Genomic DNA, 6,921 nt, shown 5'->3' on the forward strand with positions numbered 1-6,921 from the left:
AGTGCTTTCCTGGACAATGCACAGGCTGTTTCACTTTTGCTTTTAGGATTACTTCATATTTAGTTTCTTAACTTTGCTGTAGTCCCATGGAACTTGGATTCTGAGTCTGCCTCAGCCATCAGCTGTAAGCATAATTATCAGTCCTTATACCCCAGATTTTACTTTAAGACAAGGGTATTAGCTTGACTATCAGTTTTATCAGGTTTTTCCTCCCTATCTTTTTTTTTTCTGTCCTTAGAAAGAGTCAAGCAAAATATATTAGTAGAGAATTGTATCTTTTTGCCTCAGTTTCTTGATAGAAACTGATGATCAGATTCCCTTCTCCATGCCTTTGTCTGTTCTATCTATGATTTCAGGTTAAAACTGGCTTAAAATTTGGTTAAAATTTGTGTACAGCATTAAAAAACTCTGTTCTCAGTGGACTCTTTTATAGTATTGCCAGGAAAAATAATTTAAATAATTTGAATGGGTAAAATAGTGGGTTATACACTCCTCTAGCATGAGATGGAAGATTTGTAACAAAGATCTCTCACTCCTATACTGTATTTTTAAAGGATTTGTGAAGAGGATTGAATGACTACAAAAATTTATTAAAAAAAAAAAAAGAAGAATTAAAAATGGACGTACCAGTTTATTGCACTGTACTGTAACAGGCTATTTTTGCTGTGTCCATTTGCTAGCTATACAATAGGAATTCCTTTCTGTTGAGCTACACATAGAAAGGGATTTAAGCTATTACCCAGTGATAGTCTTTATATAATTGCTATTCTATACAATTTGGTTACTTCCCTGCAAACTCCTTCAGTCCCACAGGCCTCTATTGATCTTCTTTCAATCAATTGACCATGATCTTACACAAATACTTGACGTAGTAATGAGAATTTCTGACCCCTTTCAATTGAGTACTTGACCAGTCAGTGTGAACACTCAACATACCTATAACTTCATCACTAGCAGTAATTACAATCAATAAAGAGGTTAACTTCTAATGTTGTTTGAAGGATGGAAACAAAGCAGATTGCTTAGAAGATACAAAGAAATAGATACATGCACTCCACATGTAGACAGGAAAGCTGATTGTTACACAGACCACTTGAATCACTTTTTTTTTTTTTTCCTGTAAAAATTCTCTTTCTAATATATAAATCAGAATGAGTGGGTTTAGTGTGCTGATACTTGAAAACAAAACAAAACTGTTACAAAACATCTCTTTCATCCTAGAAGCTGAATTTCTTCTAACTAATGGCACAAGGTATGAGCATGAACAACTGAACCTCAGATCTCTTTCACCTTCATAAGAGATAAAATATTCTAATATCTTGATGTAAATTTATTTTCTCTCCCATTCTGTCTCTTTCTTTCCAACATTTTTATAAATGCTAACAAACAAAAACATGTGCACATCGATAGATGCAAATAATAGGAACTAAATTCATAAAGCCATAGCAATATCAGAGATAGAAGTGAAAAAGTAGAGAAAGAACTTTCTTGAAGGTGTAACAGAAGAAAAAAAAAAAAAAAAAGCACAGTCCTTGGACTTATCTCACTTTTTTTTTTTCTGATTTACGGAGATGCTGATATATATATATATATATATATAAAACTACAAACGTTCTCAAAAGGGTCAAAAAAAGGGAATGACTTTTTAAAGATTTTTGTTTACAGCAAATTTGTCTAGTACAGTTAAGTGGAAAAATATATTTTTATTCAATGATGGATATTTAATGCTTTCTTTGATGCTGCAGTGTTTCACTTTTGTGGAATGATACACAATGTAGAACCATACAATGGTTTGGGTTGGAAGGACCCTTAAAAATCACCTAGTTCCAACCCCTCCTGCCACAGGCAGGGACACCACTCACTAGATCAGGTTTCCCAAAGCCCCATCCAGCCCGGCCTTGAACACCTCCAAGGATGGAACATCCACAGCTTCTCTGGGCAACCTGTTCCAGTGCCTCACAACCCTCATAGTAAAGAATTTCTTCCTAATGTCTAATCTAAATCTTCCCTCTTTTAGTTTAAAGTTGTTACCTCTTGTCCTATCACTATCTGAATTGTAAAAAGTTGTTCTCCCTTTTTTTTATAACCCCCCTTTAATTACCAAAAGACTGCAATGAGGTCTCCCTGGAGCCTTCTCTTCTGCATCTGAACATCCCCTGCGCTCTCAGCCTTTCTTCATAGGAGAGGTGCTTCAGACCTTCTCTGGACATGTTATAATATTGATTGTGTTGATATTAGGACTTTCATTTAATTTAACCTAATATATATTTTTCAGATGTGTTTTAGGGGGGTGTCCTGGTTCCAGTTAGGACAGAGTTAAGTAGCTCATAGTAGCTGGTAGGGTGCTATGTTTTGGATTAGGATGAGAAGAGTGCTGATAACATGCTGATGTTTTAATTGTTGCAGAGCTGTTTACACCAGGCCAAGGACTTTTCGGCTTCTCGCTCTGTCCTGCCAGCGAGCAGGCTGGGGGTGCAGCAGGAGCTGGGAGGGGACAGACCCAGGACAGCTGACCCAAACTGGCCAGAGGGGTATTCCATACCATCTGACGTCATGCTAAACAATATATAGGGGTGGCTGGCCGGGGTGGGGGGGCCGGCTGCTCGGGAATAGGCTGGGCATCGGTCAGCGGGTGGTGAGCAATTGCGTTGTGCATCACTTGTTTTCTTACACATTATTATTGTTAATACTATTATCATTATCACTATTATTATTATTATTGTTATTATTATATTCCTGTCTTAATAAACTGTCTTTATCTCAACTCACCGGCTTCACTTTCCCGTTTCTCTCCCCCATCCCAGAGAGGGAGGGGGGAGGGTGAGCGAACGGCTGTGTGGTGTTTAGCTGCCAGCCAGGTTAAACCACAACAGGGGGAAATAAATACAAAATACTGAGTGTCTTCAACTGTTTCAATACTATTAAAAAACAGGTGAGGCAATCTGAAATTAAACTCAGCATAGTTTACATGTTAAAAAAAAACATTTGCCACAATTATGAGAACTGAACTGCAATAATGAGAGAGAATTTAATACTCAGAGGTAACTAATGCAAATATTTTTAGTCTGCTGTTTATTTAGAAATTAGACTACTGAAAACAATAACAATGATGCACAATGCCTCCTAAATATTAACACATATGCCTTATTCATCTTTAGTTTTTTGTCAGCATCTTTAACCATTTCTTCTAGAAATCCTTTTCACCTCATAATTTCTTTACTGAACTCATCCACATTGTCTTGTCCTATGTCAACTATTCTGTTAGAAGGCCCTTGGAGAAGAACTCTCCTTTCCCTTTCCCTCTTCTCTTTCTTCCAGCTTCTTCTGGAAGTCCTTCAGTACTCTGTCTTTCACATCCTTCTTTTCTCAATGCCTAAAAAATAGATATACAGCCATCATCCTCATGCAGTTGTATCATTTATAAAGTTCTCAGCTTCAAAGAGAGGTGTCCATTTTTTCAAATATTTTTATTTCTTTCTTTGACATCATATCTTGCACTCAACCCAGCAAAAGCTTCTGTTTTCTTGGTTCTGAATCATCATTCTTTCTAGTTTTCATTTCTGGTTCCTTTTTTCAGTACCTAGACAAAAGATTATTTTGTACAAGATGGACTGCATCCAAAAAAACTTTAGTAGGTATTAAATGCAGAACAACTTAAGGAAGAAGAGAAAAATCACAGGCCCCCCTACCAGAAACAAACATGCTCCATATTTTCCCTAACTGTTTTTCTTTTTACATGTTAAGTAAGAGATAAAACGTATATTCAATTATGAAAATGCTTCAAAACTTGGCATTTTCATAATCTTTCTCCTTAGTAATATGCATTGTTCACTGGCTCTTTGATCAATGTGTAGAAGCTGGCATTACACAGCATTTGCTAGCATACTTATAAGATACTGATTTCTCTGGTAAAGCTTTTCACTGAATGTGAAAACTTTTCCACTGTACATGTGCTAGGTTGACAGAGTGTCAGTGAATACTTTTGAAATTTATATAAGTTTAATTGTACATTCTTGGATGTGGGAAACAATACTGTCCTTCCACTTTGCAGTTATTCAAGGAACTATCCAATTTTTAAGACAGTTGACCATACAACACTATGTTTTAAAGTATGACTTCTATGACATTTTACTTTTTCTTTTTTTAACCAACCAATTCACCCACTAACAGATTTTGGAAAGGAATAAATTAAGTTTTGTTGTTCAGTAATCCTGAATACTTAATCAGCACATTTCTTTGCTGACCGTACAGTTGGTGCGTGCGCATACGTATATACCTCAACACAGACAGTGTGAGGAAGATTACTGGTTATTATCTCTTATGCTCTGTTTTTCTCACAAATTTATTTGTATTTTTTGATACTTGCAAACATTGGGATGTTACTTCTGTTTGCATTTGGGTATCATCTTACATCTTCAAATGCTTTACATTTTGTATACATTTCTCAGTTGGGTCAAAAATGCTCTTCTGGGTAACATTTAATATTTGCCTTTGTCAGTATCTTGTCTCTGATAGTTGCTTACATAAGATATTCAAGGAAATGAAATATGGCAGGGCAATCATACAGATATCATCCTTGCAAAATACTTCAGTGTTTTTAAGCATCAGAAGACTAAAAACTCAACCGTGTCAGAGGTTTTGCCAGTTTTTAATAGTCTTCATTGTAGGTTTATTCCTTTATCTCTTAAAGTCTCTAAGCTTTCAGATTCATAAACATCCTGACGGAATGCATCCCACAGCGTGTCTTATTTAATAATAAAAGAAAAAAAAAAAAAAAAGAAAATAGGTATGCAAATAGTTTCCCTTTTTCTGTATGAACCTACCTTCAGATGATTTTGTTTGACTCCTCAACTTCTGATGTTCTGGAAAATATATAATAATAGTACTTCATTAGCTTCACTCATGACTGTATTTATAATTTGGTTGCCATCTCTCATTTCTCCCTCAGCTACCTCTTTCCTGAGCTGAAAAATTTCTGGCTATTGAATTTGTCGTCATAAGAATTCTGTGTAATACTACTGATCAGCTTTCATCACATTCTTTGTACCTTTATAGGTTATGCTATTTCCTTTTCTGTGGAAGGGGGTCAGAACTGAGTGCAGTATTCAAGATGAAAGGACACCAGATGTGTGGTTTTTTTTTATTTATTTGTGTTTTTTTTTTTTTCTGCTCCTGAGCATTAATATTTTCATATCATTATTTATTTCACGAACAGTAGTAATTTACAGTTCATCATATTGTAGATGTAGTTAGCTTGTTTCTTCTCCTCCCATGTACAGTTTTTGTTTGTATGTCAACTTTTTCTTTTTTTTTTCTCTTCCCAAGGTCTGTGAGCAATTTATACCCAATAAATTTTGAAAACAGTGGAGGTGTAATAAAAATAATAATAAAAAAATATTGCCAATGGAGTGGAAAAAGAAACGAGTCTGTTACTAAAATTACCTAGCTTTTTTGCTTTTTTCTTATGGAAATCACATGCGTAGAGGGAAAAAAAAAAACGCATAACCAAAAAAACAACAAAAAACAAACCACAAAACCAAAAACAAACAAAAAAAAGTGTATTCTCGTAAGTCCATGACAAAATTTATCTTTCCTTCTCCAAAAATTTAACTTTCAGCATATCTCAGTGATATACAAAGTATAGGCGGAACTTTGAAAAACTTCAATTAGATTTCATGTGGTGTGACATTTCAAATAATAAATGATTCTGGGTTTCCGCTTTGTTTTTCACTAAATCTTTAATTACGTATATTTAAAAATTTACATCTTTTTGCTCACACCTGCTTTTCAAACATTTTCTAGTTCACTTTAAATTTCTTCAGTTATTCGTACATCTTAAACGTTGCCTATGAGATTTTTTTTTTCATATACTGCAGCTTTGTTGTAATTTTCTTTTAAAACAACCTAATTCTCCTGGTTTTAATACAAGACCAAGTAAAATATATTGATTTCACCTGAACTGCACTTTGGCATTTCATTTTATCCTGAACATGAAAATAATATCAGAGCTGATGTGAACATGCAAGAACAAAAAGCTTGACAGAAAAGGCTCCATAACCTCTTGCAGTCTAAGAACATCAAGTTGCACACCGATTTATGCACATTAAGTGCTGAGCACCTGCAGCATACCCTGGGCCCAATGTGGTGTAGTGTCTTTTCTTTCTGCTGCTTCTGTTTCAGAGTTTGAAAACAGCTGTTATTTCTTGAGAGCATGTACATTCTTCTGTCTTCTCCACCATCAATCACAAAGCAGGATAGAGAGCTGTCTCTTTCAAGTCTTCTTCTAAAGTAATGCAAATAAATAATTGAAACAGAAAATAAAATGAAACAGAGCACTTCCAAAGAGCAAAGCCTTCCATATTCTGAATTGCCATAAAGCTGCTGACTGAGCAGGGCCACACATTGTAATGTTGTCCCTGGTCAGAAGAGGTCACTACCGTTGCCACTGGGGAGAAGAGTGAATGGCTTCAGAAATGGCTCTGACCTGTGCTGAGAAAGCAGGAACACGAGACAAACTTTATTTTAGAAAAGAAATCTATGATTCATTGATTTCCTATATTTGAATGAGAGCTAACGTCTCCACTTATAAATGGCATCTACATTTCAAAAGGTACTGGAAGTGTCTGCCACTTCTGTACAATTCTCTGGGGGACATTTTTCAGATCCTGCTGGAAGTGACTTGCTCTCACAAAGGAGTAACTCCTTTCTGCTTCTGTAACATCTGCATCACCTTTTCTCTGGTGTGGATAGCAAAGGAGAATGTATCCACAGGAGACTGTACATATAGTTTAGGGAACAGATTTTACCATGAGACTTATCCCTCCGTTCCTCCAAAATCCAGTAGAGTTACACAGGATTTATTTAGAGCAGAAAGGGCCAAAGACTGTATTTTAGAGTTGCATGTAACAGCCAGTGTATGAT

General features: G+C 35.6%; 1 long non-coding RNA gene across 1 annotated transcript; it reads right to left on the reverse strand.

Moving 5' to 3' along the window:
* Positions 1–1,623: 1,623 nt before the first annotated feature.
* Positions 1,624–6,607, reverse strand: LOC136790499 (uncharacterized). The gene is made up of 3 exons (XR_010830520.1): positions 6,130–6,607; positions 4,824–4,862; positions 1,624–3,373 (listed from the first exon to the last, which is right to left on the reverse strand). It is a non-coding gene; the product is annotated as an uncharacterized lncRNA (long non-coding RNA).
* Positions 6,608–6,921: the final 314 nt, after the last annotated feature.

This window comes from Anser cygnoides, chromosome 3 (genome assembly GCF_040182565.1).
Source record: "Anser cygnoides isolate HZ-2024a breed goose chromosome 3, Taihu_goose_T2T_genome, whole genome shotgun sequence".
NCBI lineage: Eukaryota > Metazoa > Chordata > Aves > Anseriformes > Anatidae > Anser > Anser cygnoides.